Below are 19,803 nucleotides of genomic sequence, written 5' to 3'. Positions count from 1 at the left end.
CATCTTTTCTGACTGTGCCCATTTTTGCTAGGCAAAACCTAGCAAGAACCTCCTTCACACCAAAAATAAATTTTCCTAATGCCTCTTGTCAAGGTCCAACAGTGATAGAGCTGAAACAGAGCCAATGGAGTTGTCTATATCATCCAGCTTCGTATTTATTAGCCACATATGTGCTGCAAATCTTAGAAACGGAAGGATGGTGCTAAGTTCTCTGCAGATGCTCAAATGCTAAATAGTAAACATGTGATACAAGCTGAGATTCACAATAAAGACAAGGAATATCCAAAAACATGTACTTCAAAATTATATCAGTTAATTCCCCTAGGCAGTTTAGAACACAGGATTTTAAAATTTTTGATGAGTAAAGAGGGAGGAATTAAATGATAGTCAAACATGTAGACTGCATGTTGAGTAAGAATTCATTGTCCCAAAGAGCTGTTATCCCAAATCAGCTGGCTCTGATATTTCCATATTATTCAAGAAGATAGTCAGTCACCGTTTTAGGAATGGTTTAACTTCAGCTGAAAGTGATTAGCAATTTTTTCTAAATATAAAATATGGGGAAGTTATTCATAAATGTCAAATCAGTCTCTCTTAATCTCTCTCTCTCTCTCTCACACACACACACAAACACATTCACACATGGCATGAGACATTAGAATATACTGTCAACTTTCATTGGCTTACTAACGCTATGACACACCGGAATGTGTTTCTTTCCTTCGGAGCTCTATAGTAGCATAAGAAAATCTTGCTGAAAATTGAGCAACACATTTTCAGGCTGAATTATTTTATTTTACATTTCCTCTGATACAAATAGAAAAGACATCTCACATTCAGCTACCTATGCTAGACTGTACCACAAATAAGCTCATACCCTTATAATGTGTCTACATGACAGTAACAACTGTAGTGAGCATCATTCATATGCCTATACTTATTTCCTACGTCTTTACTTAACATCAAGGAACCACTCTCGAGGTAGTGTCTCTGGTAGTTTTGGGAAAGCTGGGTGCTTCTGGGTTACTAGTATACTAAGACCTTAAGTAAGGGATCCTCCTTACGTTCTAGGGACTTCTCGAACCTCTCTCTGAAACCCTCAAGGTAACAGAGCTTTAACTCCACACAGGAAGCTCGAGCACCACAAAGCTAGCAGGCTGCTATGATCTGGGTCTCTCTAATGTCTGTGCCCGCCCATATCTTATTTCTCCTTCTCAACAGACAGAAATAAGTTCCAAAATCTTTTCAAATCATTTCTTCCTCTGGCAATATTCAATAGCAGGGCCCTCACCTTGGTTCCTGCAATTGCCTCACTTCCCATCTCTCTTAATCACTAATGGCTTCTTTCCTTTTTAGTTTTGGCTCCCAAAGTAACTCTAACCAGAGAATCTCTTTTATATGACAATATTTAGCAGATTGGTATTTTAAGTGTTTCAGAGTGTGGTTCCCGGCAGGCCTTTTTTGTTGTTGTTTGGTTTTTGTCCTCACTGTGAGCAATAAAGATCTTAATTAAAGAAATTAATGAAAATGGTCACCTAGAGTTGGAAGCCCAATTCACAGTGTTGGGTTGCTGGTTCCCTACTAATAGATTATATCCTGGCAACACTGTCACAGTACAGCAATAAAAACTGTTCTGGCATCTTCCAGGTCCACCACAGAGTCTCATTCTCGCTCTTATGTCTGGACTAACCTCAGAGTAACCCAGCATCTTTCTCATACAAGCCTTGTTCACCTATATTCTATTCTCGAATCATATCTGAATCATCATTTAAAACTCATCACTCCTCCCAATAAAACCCTCTCGTAATATCTCATATCATTCAGGATACTCATTATGCTTGCAAAACCCCATTTCAACTGGTCCCCTGATACCTCTCTGTCCTCAGCTGCTCTTACTCTCTCCTTTGCTCACTTCCTTCCTGTGACACTGTACTCCTTGCTATTTTTTAAATATACATTACAAATTCCTAATTGCCATGTTTCTCACACCCTTCTCCATCTTTCTTCTCTTCTTCCTTCTTTCTCAATCTCCATCCACCTACATTCATCCTTTCCCCCTTCTCCTCTGCTACAGTCTGAATGTTTATGTCCCTCAAAATTCATATGCTGAAATCCTAATCCTCAAGATGACGGTATTAGGAGGCGGGGCCTTTGGGGGTGATTAAGTCATGAGGGTGAAGCCCTCGGGAATAGAATTGATGCCCTTACAAAAGAGGCCGCGGAAAGACTCCTCATCCCCTTCTACCATGTAAGGTAACAGGAAAAAGATTGTCTTTGAAGAATGGGCCTTTCCAAGACATGGAATCTGCTGATGCCTCGATCTTGGACTTCCCAGCCTCCAGAACTGTGATAAATACATTTCTGCTGTTTATAAACCAGCCAGTCTATGATATTTTGTTAAAAGCAGCCTTAACCTACTAGGACACCCTCCTTTCTTCACACAGTCCCCTCTAGATAGCCAGATAATGTCTCCTCCTCGTTACATTCTCCTCTTTTAGGCCAATGTCTCTAACCTCCCCTCTACTCTCAACTCCAGCCTCCTTAGGGACTTTCTGTACTTTAATGTAAGGAATGTATTATTTGATTTATCTAATTTGAACAACTACTGAGAGCACTTTATCCATCAAACAAGGTATTTCTAAGAGATCAAACCTTGTAGAGGGGAAAGGAGTTGAATGGAGTGTGCTGAGAAAAAGAAAGTTACAATTTAGTATTTTTATCTTTTAAAGTATCTACGGTAATAGTATTGATACTTGACACTGAAAACCTTCCATTATGTCCTGTCATTGCCATAGGAAATAGCATTCTCGTGTGTTAAATATTCTTGTGTGTTATTCCTTGAATAGCAACATTAAGATCCTGGGGAAATATTTCCCCACATTTGTTGCCCATTTCTTTAAAGTCTTAAAATAAAAAAGGGAATGTGCCCAAATAAGGTGAAGGTTTGTGGGTTGTGTTACTGTCTAGATTCAAGAAGGACAGTTTCCCACTGTGAAAAAACTATGAGCAACGGAAGAACTGACAGAAGAGAAGAAGATAAATTAATGAACTCGTTAAATCATCTCAGATGGATGCAATATTTTCTTGCATTTGGTATTATGTTCCAGGTATACAAAGTATTTTCTTTTCTTGTTCTAATCCTTTATTTTAGCAGTTCCTACAATAGTCACAATAGTTCCACATAGTGATTGAAGAATATTTTGCAATATTAAACAATTTATGTCACTCTTAAACATGTTTATGTATAGGTCTAAACACCATTCTTGAAGTGTGACATCAAATATTTATATAAGCAATGAATTCTAAACATTATAAAATTGTTACTGATTAGACTATTTTAAATTTGCCCATTTAATTAAATCAATTTTGAGTGTGGGTATGCGTTAATCACAATTTGTACTTTTTTTTTTTCTTTTTTTGTGACGGAGTCTCTCTGTGTCACCCAGGCTGGAGTGCAGTGGCTGGATCTCAGCTCACTACAAGCTCTGCCTCCCGGGTTCACACCATTCTCCTGCCTCAGCCTCCTGAGTAGCTGGGACTACGGCTAATTTTTTTTGTATTTTTTAGTAGAGATGGGGTTTCACCATGTTAACCAGGATGGTCTCGATCTCCTGACCTCGTGATCCACCCACCTCTGCCTCCCAAAGTGCTGGGATTACAGGCGTGAGCCACCGCACCTGGCCAATTTGTACCATCTTTTTAAAAGTTACACTGGCAAAGCCTTTTAGAAAATAAGTAAACATTTCTAATTTTGTAATTTTGTATTTTCTTGAAGAAATATTTTGATACAACTATGTTTAAATTTTGAGCACTGGAATACAATTATGTTTTATATTTTAATCCTTTAAATCATTACTGTCAATAAAATATTAATTATGTAAAAATTTACTATAGTAACCTACTTGGTAATTTCACTAAAATGATGTAAGAAATATAATGGAATTAATATATAACATGTAGGAACCATGTCTGTCTGTATTTTATGACACATAAAATCACCACACGCTCATCAACCAAAATTCCAGAGATGCAGAATAAGCAAATCCAGCCATCTTTGATGTTTTGCCAAGTTTAAATTATATGGAAGGCATAGCCTTCCATATATTTTGAAAATTTAGTTATTTAGTTCTATTTGTGAAGGTAGAAGAACAGAACATTTTCTTTAAGAGTTTGTTGGCTTGGTTTTTAACTTTCACATATTTACGTATTTCAACAAATGGAAGGGGACACCTTCATTTATACTCTTGCCCTGGTTCATTCAAATATTAAGGGTGAACATGCATCCTGCCCCCTGTTAAACAGAGTAATATTAATTTTGCTAAGCCTAAAATAATATTTTAAAGTAGAAGGATATACTAGAGAGAAAATCACATGATAGAATATAATGAAGTAAAATACCCATTCTGACAGATCTACCTTGTTAGACAGTAATTAAGTAAAAGGCTTGAGGCACTCTGCAAAGAGGTGACCAATCCTTAACCACACCCAAAATGATCGAATCGTGATGGTGTATTGACTGTTATTGATAAATAACATTCATGTATTAACTATATTGACCTCAAACTTCTAATGGAGCTAGTATACTCTGAAAGTAAATAACTTTCCATCTTCTTTGGTTCAGCACACCCAAAGTTCAGTAATCCAGTTGTTGCATGATATTCAATTAAGTTGCACCTTTACACCAATGACTACACATGGAAATCCATTCTCTTCTCTCTTTCTCTAGATTACAGACCTGGGCTCTTCCATACCTTCAAAACAAGCCAGATACAGATTTATCCTCAACACTTGTGTCTTCCTTATCCAGACCTTGCAAATTCAGTTAGATACTGTTTCTTAAAACTCTTATTTAGACACTTCATCACTGCTTACATAAAACTCTCTTTATTTTCCCAACTTTATTGCACTAATTCCCATATCTTGTCTACTTTCTGTAGATTCATCTTTCTAAACCATTCACCATCCACCTCTGCTTTTTTGAGCTGTGCTTCTTAAAGTATGGTTCCCACATCAGCAGCATCACATCACTCAGGAGTTGTTAGAAATGCAAACTCTTGGGTTCCACCCCAGAACTACTGAGTCAGAAGCTCTGGAGGTGGGGCCCAGCCATCTGTGTTTCAATAAGCCCTCCAAGTGATTATCATGCATTTTAAAATTTGAAAACCAAGGTTCTAAAGTCATATTTTAAAAGGCAAAACCAATCATGTCATTTGCTTGCTTAAAACTTCTTTAATGAGTCTCTTCTGAAGGATAAAAGCCAGGCTCTTGGGAAGAAGTGTAATACCCTTTCTCTTCTCATATTTCAGCCCTTCTCTTTCCATTTCCTCCTTCCCACCCAGTGTTTTAGTCATATGAACGTTTTGAAATATTGTGAAGCAACCTGCTTTTCTGCCTTTTGCCTTTTCCTAGTGCACCTCTTCCCACACACAATTCATCCACCTGGAGGGGTTCTATTCATCTTTCCAGATCGAGCTCAAATGTCCCCTTTTCAGAATGATTTCTGAGGGTTAATTTCAATAACTTACAGCCTATTCCAGTTCTTCCAGGTCCACCTACATAATTTTCCCGAATTAAATTTTTTTACATCCAGCTCTTTAAAAGAAAGAAAGTCTGTTTACTGGGCAAGGAGGCATAGGAAAAAATAGAAAGGGCACTGCTTATCCCACTTCACATCCTCCCACCCCTAGTTCACAAGTTAAAGATTGTCATCCATCTCTTGGTATAGTCATGGCTCCTTGAGGATGTTCATGCCCCTCCTAGATGCTGTCTCAATTGCTTATTGGTGAGCCCACTCCTAGATATGCAGGACCCAAACCAACAGTAGAAATGGAGGCCCACAGACCACATGTTTAAATATTTAAAATTATTTAAAACTAAGGAACTTTAATAAAATATGTTCTATCACTGTGCTGCCTTAAATATATAATTTTGATGACAAATGAAAAGTATTGTGTAAGGCAATAGTTCTTAGGTGACTAAAAGTTGGCAAAATGTCAAAGATATTAAATTTAATATTTGAGAGCATACCTGGGCATTCTCTTGTTGAGATGGCAATGTTTATACAAGTAATAAAATGAAACCAGCTTAATTAATAAACACACAAGTATTCCATAAAATTTATATTCCTCCTCTTTATTTCATCAAAATTACATTGCTGTGGTCAAGATTTTAATTAATTTCTTGACAGTGATGAGCCAAAGGATTTAAACTAAAATGAAATTGTATTGAAGTTAGAAAATTCAAATATATTTTATTANCCCTGGTTCATTCAAATATTAAGGGTGAACATGCATCCTGCCCCCTGTTAAACAGAGTAATATTAATTTTGCTAAGCCTAAAATAATATTTTAAAGTAGAAGGATATACTAGAGAGAAAAATCACATGATAGAATATAATGAAGTAAAAATACCCATTCTGACAGATCTACCTTGTTAGACAGTAATTAAGTAAAAGGCTTGAGGCACTCTGCAAAGAGGTGACCAATCCTTAACCACACCCAAAATGATCGAATCGTGATGGTGTATTGACTGTTATTGATAAATAACATTCATGTATTAACTATATTGACCTCAAACTTCTAATGGAGCTAGTATACTCTGAAAGTAAATAACTTTCCATCTTCTTTGGTTCAGCACACCCAAAGTTCAGTAATCCAGTTGTTGCATGATATTCAATTAAGTTGCACCTTTACACCAATGACTACACATGGAAATCCATTCTCTTCTCTCTTTCTCTAGATTACAGACCTGGGCTCTTCCATACCTTCAAAAACAAGCCAGATACAGATTTATCCTCAACACTTGTGTCTTCCTTATCCAGACCTTGCAAATTCAGTTAGATACTGTTTCTTAAAACTCTTATTTAGACACTTCATCACTGCTTACATAAAACTCTCTTTATTTTTCCCAACTTTATTGCACTAATTCCCATATCTTGTCTACTTTCTGTAGATTCATCTTTCTAAACCATTCACCATCCACCTCTGCTTTTTTGAGCTGTGCTTCTTAAAGTATGGTTCCCACATCAGCAGCATCACATCACTCAGGAGTTGTTAGAAATGCAAACTCTTGGGTTCCACCCCAGAACTACTGAGTCAGAAGCTCTGGAGGTGGGGCCCAGCCATCTGTGTTTCAATAAGCCCTCCAAGTGATTATCATGCATTTTAAAATTTGAAAACCAAGGTTCTAAAGTCATATTTTTAAAAGGCAAAACCAATCATGTCATTTGCTTGCTTAAAACTTCTTTAATGAGTCTCTTCTGAAGGATAAAAGCCAGGCTCTTGGGAAGAAGTGTAATACCCTTTCTCTTCTCATATTTCAGCCCTTCTCTTTCCATTTCCTCCTTCCCACCCAGTGTTTTAGTCATATGAACGTTTTGAAATATTGTGAAGCAACCTGCTTTTTCTGCCTTTTTGCCTTTTCCTAGTGCACCTCTTCCCACACACAATTCATCCACCTGGAGGGGTTCTATTCATCTTTCCAGATCGAGCTCAAATGTCCCCTTTTTCAGAATGATTTCTGAGGGTTAATTTCAATAACTTACAGCCTATTCCAGTTCTTCCAGGTCCACCTACATAATTTTCCCGAATTAAATTTTTTTACATCCAGCTCTTTAAAAAGAAAGAAAGTCTGTTTACTGGGCAAGGAGGCATAGGAAAAAATAGAAAGGGCACTGCTTATCCCACTTCACATCCTCCCACCCCTAGTTCACAAGTTAAAGATTGTCATCCATCTCTTGGTATAGTCATGGCTCCTTGAGGATGTTCATGCCCCCTCCTAGATGCTGTCTCAATTGCTTATTGGTGAGCCCACTCCTAGATATGCAGGACCCAAACCAACAGTAGAAATGGAGGCCCACAGACCACATGTTTAAATATTTAAAAATTATTTAAAAACTAAGGAACTTTAATAAAATATGTTCTATCACTGTGCTGCCTTAAATATATAATTTTTGATGACAAATGAAAAGTATTGTGTAAGGCAATAGTTCTTAGGTGACTAAAAGTTGGCAAAATGTCAAAGATATTAAATTTAATATTTGAGAGCATACCTGGGCATTCTCTTGTTGAGATGGCAATGTTTATACAAGTAATAAAATGAAACCAGCTTAATTAATAAACACACAAGTATTCCATAAAATTTATATTCCTCCTCTTTATTTCATCAAAATTACATTGCTGTGGTCAAGATTTTTAATTAATTTCTTGACAGTGATGAGCCAAAGGATTTAAACTAAAATGAAATTGTATTGAAGTTAGAAAATTCAAATATATTTTATTAAAAATTAAATAATTATGAATTAAAAATTCATAATTCTTTCTTAAATATTCAAATTACCTATTAAGTCAAAAACTGAAATGCATATAAGGAATATCACATTTTAATTTCAGAATATTTCATTAAAGCTGACATTTTCTCATTTAATTTTGTCTCATTTAACATTGAGCATCCACTATCCATTTGCTTGCCAATATGAAGAACTGGTAGCACACTTCATATTTTCTCTAACCCCACATATAGAAAAGTATAGGACTACTATGATTTATTTAATAATCCAAAATACACATATCATGTACAAATGCTATGCTAATTTGTCTGGACTTTCAAATCTACCAGTGAAACATGAACAGATACAAGAAAAGTGATGTTCAGCTCTACCTAGGAAAACAATCTTTGATTATGCAATGATTTGGTGTGTTCATTCCACAAGGAAGAATCTGAAAATAATTTACGTATATTTTCTTTACAGTGCTCAAACCTAGCCCACCCCACTACCCTGCTGCAAAATAAGATGCTCATCTCTCATGTTGACAGCAGTTCAAACCGCAAATGTTTATGGCATTTGAGCTTTGCTATCTTTTCATCACTAGGATGTAAGAAAAAATGTGGAGAAGAATTTTCTGGTAGCCCAAACAATATTAATCATGAGAGTGAATGTTTCAGATTGCAGTGAGCCAGTGCTGTAGGCCAGAAGTGAGGTAACAGAGGCATTTATGTTTGTGTTTTTGTCATATGTGGGGCCCTCTAATGCATGGGGCCCATGACAAAGACCTTTCTTTCCTGGATCTAAGCATGGCACTACCTAGGTGTTTGATGTCTTTACCCTGGGAATAAGCTTGAATTTTAAAGTGCTATCCTAGGGAATAATTTCAATATATCTTGGAGTTGGAACTTCTATACATTTGCAGTGCCTCGCCCGACTTTGGCCTACCAAAGCAAAAAAACTTGGTCAGGCTTTGGTGCCCAGCTGTCTGGTCAAATATTTATCTAAATGCTCCTGTGAAGGTATTTTACAGACGTGGTGAGCATTTCTTAATCAATTGACTTTAATTAAAGAGATTACCCTCAATAATGTAGGTGGGCCTCACACAGTAAGTTGGAAGCCGTAAGAACAAAAGATAAAAACACAAACAAAAACAGTAACAGAAAACTGAGGTATCCCCCAAAAGAAGGGATTCTGCCTTAAGACTAACATAGAAATCCTGCTTGAGTTTCCAGCCTGCCAACCTGCTCTACAAATTTCAGATTTAATACTGCAACACCAACTCTTGCCTGAGTTTATATAAAACCTACGCTATAGATTTCAGACCTGCCAGCCCCTACCATGTAAGCCAATTCGTTTTGGAGGACTCCGACAGATACAGGTAAATATTTCCATCTTCTTTTATCCCAGTCCCCAAAGGCAGATAATGAAAATGTAAACATATATATGTACTATATACCTTATCTCTATACCTTCTTATAGTATGTTAGACTAACCAGTTTCTAGAATTTATGGCATAGTATTATAATCATAGGTTTAAAAGCCTGTCTCCTATTCTCGACTGGAAGTTCCTTGTGTGCAGAGGCTGTGTTATTTATCTCAGTGCTTTTTGAGGCTGGAAATAAATGTTTAATACATGCCTGTCAAATGTTAGAGAATCAAAATTAACACATTACCTGGATAAGTTGGCATGCGCTGGGGACAGGTGTAGGGGATGGTGGAAGCGCAAGGAGGAAGAAACAAACAATGTGGACGTAGGAAGCAGTCTCCCTGAAGCTAAGACACCCCATGAGATGGTACTCATCCAGCTTTGCCAAGCTCCCAGCACAGTCTTAATCACCTCTCTCACAGCGACTTTGATAGCTCTGGCTAAGGAACTTGATACCTGCAAGCAATTAACTTTAATAAGCCAGCAGGTGATTTCCTTGAGAATGCTGACGATTCAATTTGCTGACAGCAGCTCTAGATTCTCTGGCTACTCAGCCATGGCTTCTACCTCTGCCCTTATGAACCCAGTCTGTGGTTGTGAGTAATAAATGAAAAGGTAGCCAAAGTATGAATCTTTAACAGTGAAAATTGTAATCAGCTTTAAGGCATGATTATATATTACAGACAGAACCAAAAGGTCTTCTAAAGTTATGAAGAAAAACAAAAGCCAACAAGTTGTACAGCTACACTGGCACCAAACTTTTATAGTTTCTGTGAACGTTAAATGAAGGGATATAAAAGTACTTTCACCTGTATTAACCCTTGTTGTTTTCTGTTACTCATCATCTCATTATCTAACGCAGAATCCTGGGAATGATTTTAAACTCCTTCTCTCTGTCTCAATAATCCTAAATGTTGCAATTGCCTTATTGCCCTATTTTATTGAATTATTTTTCACACAGTGGCAGCCTAATGAGTCTCCTCAGTGTTAGTCTCAGGCATTACCTATCAAACAACTCCACTCCTTGCGTCCTCTTCCCAAAATGCAAATATTATTTCATTTGCATGTAATTTCTTAATAGGTCTCCATTGTTAATTGACTACAGTGGAGTCAAATCTTAGAATTAAATTTTAAGGTAAAAGAGGCAAAAGACCTATTTTACAAAACTGGAATTTTTTTTTTTTTTTTTTTTTTCTTTTTTTTTTTTTTTTTTTTTCTTTCTTCTTTCGCAGACAGAGTCTGGCTCCTGTCCCGCCCAGGCTCGGAGCTGACGCGGTCGGCCGGATCTCACGCTCACTGCAAGCTCCCGCCTCCCAGGTTCATGCCATTCTCTGCCCAGCCGTCCCAAGTAGCTGGGGACTACACGGCCGCCGCCTGTCGCCCCGGCTAGTCTTTTTCTGTAAATTCCTTTAAGTAGAGACGGGGTTTCACCGTATTAGCCCAGGGTGGTTCTCGATCTCCTGACCCTGTGGGATCCCGCCGTCTCGGCCTCCCCAAAGTCCCTAGGATTGACAGGCTTGAGCCCACCGCGCCCCGGGCCCGAACACTGAATATTTCTTAAAGTGTCCAAAAATACAGTATATTCCCCATTATAGGTGAACTGTGGTAGCAATATATGTTTTTATATATGTAATTTATAGTAAAAATTAATTTATAAATAAAACTATAATAATTATAATATAATTAAATATAATATAAATATACAATAATATAAAAATAAACTTATAATAAAGAGAATGTAAGCTTTGTGAGGACAGTGATTTTCATTCATTTTGTTCACAGATGTACCCCAAAGGCCTAAAACAGTGCTTGTCATAGCAGGTGATCAATGAATACTTGTTAAATGAAAATCACGTAACAATTGATTAACATCATTTTAACAATTGATTTGACAATTGATTGTTAAGTTGCTGACAACTGTTTGTTAAAATCATTTCAAATAACTTTATTTTCCCTTTTTGTGCAACCATTTATCACTAACATAATATAGAAAGTCTGTGTGTGGTGAAATGTCATTAATTTACATTGCTTTCTATGTACTACAATCTTTCATGATCTGTGCTATCAGTTCTGCACTTATACTTTGGCTTCAGTGTATCAAATCATTCAATGTTCTCCAAATATGCTGTGCAAAGATCTTTGCACTCTGATTCCTCAAGTCAATTTAAGTGCCCTGTGATCTTAAGAACTTTATTTTTCCTCCATTTTCAATGTTGATTTCATTGCATTTTATCGTTTTCTTGTGGGTCTGCCTTCTTGATCAGATTCTAAGACTCTTGATTATAAAATATATGTTTTAATAGTGATTTTAATAGTGTCTCTAGTACAATGCCTGGTGCATCAATAGACACATACAGAGTATCTGATTTATATTAAGTATTTATTTGTCTGTCTGTTGATCTCTCTATATGCTTTGTTTACTATTATTATTTTTATCATGGTTGGCCCTCCATTTAGTGCCATTATGACCACGTATGTTACCTTTGACAAGCCATTTGAACTTTCTGACCCTAAGTTATCATCTGATAATATGTGTTCGACTTTTTAGGAGCGAAAGATATACTCAATTATTTCAACAAATTAATGAACAAACAATTTGAGTCTCAGCCTGCAGCCAATACTCTTTGATCCAGTATCCAGGATCCAGTACACAGTATCCTCCGTGCAGTAGCTTCTGCCCATGAGGCATCAAGGGAACCACCTCAGAAAAACTGCTAAGACCAGAAATATTGCAAAGAGACCAGGGTAACCAGAAGCACGATCATCTCAGAAGATACCTGCAGCCACACGCCTACAGTGGCCTTATACAGTTTGTGGGCAAGAGGCCATTGTGAGGAGGTCAGAGAAACATATTTGAGTCACTTTGTTCCGATGCAAATATATGCCTCCCAGAGATCTTAAGATAACAGAGAGGGACTTTGCTGTGGGAGAGGAGAGACATGTTTTTTGGCCTCAATGGTAGCAGCTAAGCACCAGTATAATTAGATATTAATCTAGATGCCTGCATTTCAACTCACCTCTCAGGCAAGAATATGGATTCAGGCTTTTAGAAAGCTTTTTTCACAAAGGGTGCCAAAGTAGCAAGTGAAAGAAAAGGGTAAAGTGGAAGGAAAACTTTTTCCTGGTGATTAAGCAGTTCCTAACATATGTACATGAATGCATACATACAAATATAAATACAAGCTTAAAGAAGAATACCCTATCCCAAGCACTCCAGGTAATTAAATGTTTATTTCACTCTGATTTGGGATGTCTCATGATGCTAAGGAAAATATTGGAAAGACCTTCTCTCTCCTTACCTCACTTTCAGTTAAAAAAAAAAAAAAATGAAAGACAGAAGAAGGGAGAAAAGAGATAAATAGAAGGGCTATTCTGAAGGTAAGAAGGTGAAGGCAGTCACCTTTTATGCCTTCCTCCCTTCCTCCTGTCAATCATCCACTCTGGTTGATTCCCAAGCTTGCTTTATAAACAGCCGGAGAGCAAAGCAAAACTTCAACTCAACTCATCCTTTCATGTGCAATACGTTGATAGGGCCATTGCTGTGCAGGTTTGGTGGGCCCTGGACAAAACTGTATCAGGTTGCCTTCTCCAGAATGGGATTTGGAGCAAGACCCTTCTCTCTCTAATGTGACTGAGGAAAACAGAAGGAAGGTAGGCAAAGGACACCTGTTCTAGCCCAGGCACAGTGGCTCATGCCTATAATCCCAGCACTTTGGTAGACTGAGGCGGGTGGATCACCTGAGGTCAGGAGTTCGAGATCAGCCTGGCCAACATGGTGAAACCCCATCCCTACTACAAATACAAAAAAAAAAAAAAAGCTGGGTGTGATGATGGGTGCCTGTAATCTGAGCTACTTGAGAGGCTGAGGCAGGAGAATTGCTTGAACTCGGAGGCAAAAGTTGCAGTGAGCCGAGATCGCGCCACTACACTCCAGCCTGGGTGACAGAGAGTGACTCTGTCTCAAAAAAGAAAAGAAAAAAAAAAAAAAAAAAAAGACCTGTTCTCCAGTAGCCTCTGAGGCCTCAGCTTCCCAGAATGGGAGTGTTGATCAGGACCTATGGTAAATGGTTTCCTACTCCAGTCCAACAGCTCACTGGGCTAAACAAAAGAGGCCCTTCACAGCCTCAGGGCAGACCCACAAATTTATCAATCTATCTATTTATTTATTTATTTACCAAAAAACCTTAAATTCTGTAATCTTCAAGTCAATCATCAACTTTTCTTGGATTTTTGAAGACCTGAAAAGAAAAATAATTTCAAGCAACAGCACTCAAACACCATATACATTTGTAATGAGGCACAGCAATCAGTTTTTTTTTTTTTTTTTTTGGTGGGGGGATGGAGTCTCCGTCACCCAGGCTGGAGGGCAGGGTGATCTCGGCTCACTGCAACTTCCACCTCCCAGGTTCAAGTGATTCTCCTGCCTCAGCCTCCCGAGTAGGTGGGACTACAGGTGCGTGCCACCACACCCGACTGATTTTTGTATTTTTAGTAGAGTCGGGGTTTCGCCATGTTGCCCAGGCTGGTCTCAAACTCCCAACCTCAAGTGACCTGCTCACCTCGGCCTCCCAAAGTGCTGGGATTACAGGTGTGAGCCACCACACCCAGGCCAGCAGTCAATTTTAAGCCTCGTATTTTCCAGGTTTTAACTTAATAATCCTCATTAGTTTTTCAGATTTTTGTTCATCTTGTTTTGGGGCTATTTTGCCTAACTGGGCCAAAACAGAATATTAAAATACATTAATAATCCATACTGAAAGTAGAGTATAAATGGGTTTCTCACTCCCTAGGGACACAAGTGGAAACAATACATCCCATGAATACAGGTGAATGGCCCTGGTTATCCCTAAGTTGGGCAGTTTCACACAATCATATGTTATCTGAGGCCAAAGTCTGTGGTTTGATCATCTTAGCAGCTTCTAGAACAGAAAGTAGGTTTACTTTGTCTCCAATTCCTTTTCTCAGTGCTCGAGAAGAATGCCCTGCTTTCCTGATCTCACCACGAAAACTCATGGATGGATGAAGCCTTCCCCTTCCAGGTTTCCAGAGAAGCCTTCATTCCAGGCTCGGAAGAAGTTGTACCACACTCCCGGATGGATAAATCCCATAAACATCATCTTCTGCCTTTGTGGACCATAGAACTTTTTCTTTTCATCCAGGAAGATTTCTCCTTTGAAAGAAGGCTGGAAATCCTTCACTTCGGTCCTGACGTGCTCCTTTACAACCGCATAGAGGGGGACGCCCAGCTCGTCCAACATGTGTTTCAGGGAGGACAGATCCGCAACTTCCTCTAGACAAGGAAACAGCCTGGCCTCCGCACTGCCATAATCACAGCTCCATTTTTTTCCTATAGCTCCTTTGCTTTCAAAGTCCTTGGTTCCTTCTCTAGTGTTTTCAGGTCTATGTCCTTCAGGTACTCCAGTGCTGCTTTCTGGGGCTTGGACAAAAACACGTCTGTATTGGCCAGCAGCAATGCCAAGGCAGCAGCCCCCAGGGCTCCTGCACCAATGGACCACATCCCCCATGATGAAGAAACTTGGGTCCTTGAGTGCCTCCCTTCCTTCTCCCACCCCAACGGCCGGGCACTTAGGGACAAAACCACCAGGCCTGGACGATCCCAGAGGCGGGCCCTGCACCTGCCAATATTTTTATTTAATTGGTTTGAGATGGGCCACAGACATTTTGAACTGGTCCCCAGGCAAATCACATGTACAGACAAAATGTAGAAGCACTGGGTCAGAGGGCCAGCATGAGGGCTAGAGTGATAGTTCAGATGCTGCAGAGACAGGCTATGGGATTTCCTCATGGAAAGAGACCAAAGGGTGTGGAAGGCATTTTCTGGATGATGACTGAGGTACTTGCTTTATGGGTAAGACAGTCTAATTTACAAAAACATGATAATCCCCTCGAGCAATGCTTTTCAAGCTGTGCACCCCAGAAGGTGTGCAAGATGAGCCATGACAACATATAAGAAAACAACTGAATGTACCATTTCCATTCCAATGTTTACAAAATTTCTTTGTTTTACTTATTAGTATAGTAGTGCATATGTATTATTTATAAATAAATAAACATATATTAGGAGTATAGCCTCAACATCATTTTACTAATGGGCATAAATAACTATAAAATTTGGAAACTAGTGTTCTAGAGAAGGACCATGATTCCTCACTGAAGGCTCAGCTGAGAAAGCTGTGATAACCAGGCAAACCAGAGAGGAACTAGAGGCTTCCTTCCTCCAGGTGCCTGGTAAGAATGATGAATATTCTGGGTTGCTAAGAAAAGACATCAGGCAGAAGGGAGCAAGAGAGGCTGCCCTGCTGGGGAATGTTTGGGACACATAAAAACAGAAAGTGGGAGCAGCAAGAGGGCTCTTCATTACTGCTGTTAGTAACAAAACAAGAGCAACAAACAATACCTGCTCTTACTTACTGAATCCCCAGTGAGGTCAAGCACTGTGTTAGGCACTTTATGGGCATCACTGTTAATCCTCATGATGTCATACCCATTTTACAGATTAAGAGAAATAAAAAACCTTAAAAACCATAAGTGGTGCAACAGAGATATTCCACTCCAAACTCAGCATTCCTGACATTATGTCATGCTGTTTCAAGAGCATGGATCATGAGTGACATTAGGAAACTTAAAGAAGCATATCATAGCACTTGAGGGTATTATAACCAACTTGAATTGATAAGCTATCTTTTCTTTCAATTAAAATGCTAAACTGTGGTTGATGTTTTCATAAACAGAGAATTGGTGCTAGCTTCCTAGGCAATTTGGGAGACTAGATTTTTCTGAGTGTAAGTAAACCTATAAGTTAAAAGAAGTGACATCCACTGGGAGACTCAAGCCAGATGTGATTCCTTCCATACAAAGTCAGGTTTATCAACTCCCTCCCCACACCCCACCACACACACACACACACACACACACACACACACTTAATACTTGCTGTTACACTCTGCATCTGTGGTCACTTTTTCCAGTGACCCTCCATCCAAATTTGTGGTTCTAAAGCTCTGACATCAACAGTGTATTCCTGAGGGTACTTCTCTAGGACTGTCTTCATTTTAAGTCTTTGCTCATAGGCACAACTGTAAACTTATAAGAAGTTTCAAGCAACTGTAGAGTAATAAGAATCAGATCTGTCCTGGGGTTGTGGGGGTTGGGAGAAGTGTGGTTCTTGAGTAGACAGAGGCTTGGCATCACAGTCCTTGTTTAGGATTGAGACTCAAGTGACTCCAGGAAAGTCAGTGTCTCTTCTGTCCAATCACAGTGTGAGGCCAGGTGATTCTGGCCTTTTCTGCTCTATCATTCTAGCTTCTTAGCCACCCTTGTTGGTTTTCATGGATTTTCTTTTTAACCTGATCCTGTCTAGCAAGAAAGAATAAAGAAAAGGGAGAGGAGGGGAGAGAAAGGAGCTGACTCTGCAGACCACAACTTCATAATTATTTGAATATAAAATTAGCTGTTAATGATTCTCTCTTTATGCAGGGTATGAGATATATGATAGTTGTTTCTAGTAACATATGTTTTCTCATTTTTATCTTTTAAAATGTTTTTGAAGTATTCCTGACTTTTATGGCTATTAATGGAAGATGCTGCTACCATCCTACCCAAGGGCCAGTTTTCTAAATCCTACAATCCTCTACAAATGGAAGCAATAGCACTATAGTTAATACTCCAAATTGTACCCTTGTGCACACACACAGGCCTAAATCACTTGGCCTTACAGCCACAAAACACAATTAGGAAGGACTAAGGTCATCAAAAAAAAATCCTAAATGCCAGTTCACTGCACAGCACACTCTATAGTCATCTTACTTACTTGTTCTTGATAAAAATGAATCCCAGCAGGGACTAGAATGATGACCCTGATTGTGAATAATGGCACACATGCAGTGCCCCACAATGGCTACCAGAAAACAACAGCATCAGTTAATAGGCTATGTTGTCTCTTAACTGCCCATTGCCAGCAATAGGTTTTGCTCTATATAGTCTGGATTCCCAGTTTCAAGGGTCTTCACTCCTATCAGGCAAAAGTGCTGTAATGAGAACAAGCCAAGAAAGGAATGAGGCAGGCAACAAGCCAAAATCCAGGCGGTGTTAGAACAGCCTTGTCAGGGAAGCAGAGAAACAAATAACTGAAATTAGAAAAAACCTAGCTTTTCAGAGGAGTCTCATAAATCAGACGTGAAAATTTAATTTGAGGGCTTTTCTCTTCCTTGCATCATATTTTTTCCCCTTCTGGAGCTGTGCTACAGGCCTGAACAGAGAAAGCAGAATGTAATTAATCGATGTGAATCTGCTTCATTAATGGATTGCTACTCCCTGTGTTTCCTCTAGTCAAGAATGCTTCTGAAAGTGCTCTCTGAAAACAATGCTATTCACAGTCTGGATAATGGTACCAGGCAGGAGAAGAAACGATGCAGTGCTTGCATGAAGGGAGCCCATGTTTGCTATTGACTGGTAGAAAAATTTAGTTAGCTCATTAAATGTTCTGCTTACAAACCCTATTCATGCTTTTTAATCAATTGATACTTGTTCTCCTTTCTCACATTGATTAAATACCAGGAAGTCCTCACAAGATAGTGAGATGTGAAGCTCCCATTGCAGTTAGCAAATGGTCCTAAGGCCCTTAGAAAACACATGGTTGTGCATCTTTATACCCACAGGGAATATACCATTAATCTGAACTAATAAAGGGGAACAGCAGGCTAATCATAGCTCATTTATATTTGGCCCTGGAATGTGTTATGTGGTTTTTGGCAGAAGATTTACCTTACTAATTATGTCTTACTTAAATTAATAATACAGTTAATTTGCATTCCCTTAGCAGACACCAGTTGACAGTGAGAAGAAATGTGCTAAGTGATAAGGGGAAATCATCTAAAAATTTAAAAGCTTCATTGAATAATTTGTGTATATATGTATGTGCTGATACTATATACATTTAGGACAAAAACTCTCAACATGCTTTGGAAAGAGAAGTTAAAATTATGTGTGAAAATCCCTACATCATCATTGTTTCAATATTTTATCTCACTACTTCTGAGACCAATAAATTAGAAAGTTAAACCTGTAATCAATGAATATGTGTATATGTAACGTACTATAGCCTGAGCACTGTTCTCAGTATTGTAAAGGGATTTGAAGAAATATACAGTCATTACTCTGTTTCAGTGTGGAGACTGGTTCCAGGACTCCCATGGACACCAAAATTCATGGATGCTGAAGTCTCTTATATACAATGATGTAGTATTTGCATAAAACCCATGCACATCCTCCTATTTACTTTAAATCATCTCTAGATTACTTATAATTTATAACTCAATGTATATGCTATGCAAACAGTTCTTATTTGTACACTGCATTGTGTAGGGAATCATGACAAGAAAGGAAAAGTTTGTACATGTTCAGTACACACACAACTACTATAGGCCTAGCCACATTTTTCATCTGTAGTTGGTTAAACACATGGATATGGAACCCACAAATACTAAGGCCAACTGTAGGTGATTTTCTGTCTTAAGATCTAAAAATCTGGAGAAATAAATATTAAGAGATCTAGCACTAATATGCTTTAGGTGATCTTTGCCTTTTTCTAGAGACTACAACTCATTTACAAACCATCTCCTACAGACCTGGATTGCTGATATGGGAAAGATTTAATTAACGGGTCTACCTTTAAGCAGAGTCAATGAGGTTAAGATCAGGTATCTGATTTTCTGGTAAATGAAGTTGATGGACACAATAAACCCATGTATCATTGCTAAAGTGCTGTAAAGTGGAGCTCTAATGCCATCTGCCAACTTAGAATCAAGAGTAAATATACACTAGCAATTCTACACTGGCATAATAACATTGCCCGGTTACTCTACTTTTGATACCTTCCCAGACAAATACAGACAGTTGGTCACAGTGGCAGATATGAAGATTCAAATGTGTTTGAGCTATATGAAGTACAAGATCATGTAATGTTGATCTATCTGCTTTTGGATGCATGAAGCAACGGTCCAAACTTGGATATGGAAAGCAAACCTCACTGGTTTCACAAATCACAGGCATGTTTGTTTCAGATATTGTAATACAATGATTTTCACCTCTC

At 38.4% G+C, this 19,803-nt stretch overlaps 1 protein-coding gene and 1 pseudogene across 1 annotated transcript in view; both read right to left on the bottom strand.

The window, feature by feature from the left end:
• The window catches only part of CTNNA3 (catenin alpha 3), a 1,693,405-nt gene that overhangs the window by 738,572 nt on the left and 935,030 nt on the right, over positions 1-19,803 (bottom strand). The gene's annotated exons all lie outside the window — the stretch shown is intronic.
• LOC108532447 (redox-regulatory protein FAM213A pseudogene) lies at positions 14,562-19,763 on the bottom strand (annotated as a pseudogene).

Source organism: Rhinopithecus bieti, unplaced genomic scaffold, assembly GCF_001698545.2.
Source record: "Rhinopithecus bieti isolate Rb0 unplaced genomic scaffold, ASM169854v2 scaffold_8307, whole genome shotgun sequence".
Classification (NCBI taxonomy): domain Eukaryota; kingdom Metazoa; phylum Chordata; class Mammalia; order Primates; family Cercopithecidae; genus Rhinopithecus; species Rhinopithecus bieti.
The sequence above is the reverse complement of the archived record's forward strand: the minus strand, read 5'-3'. Positions and strand labels throughout refer to the sequence as shown.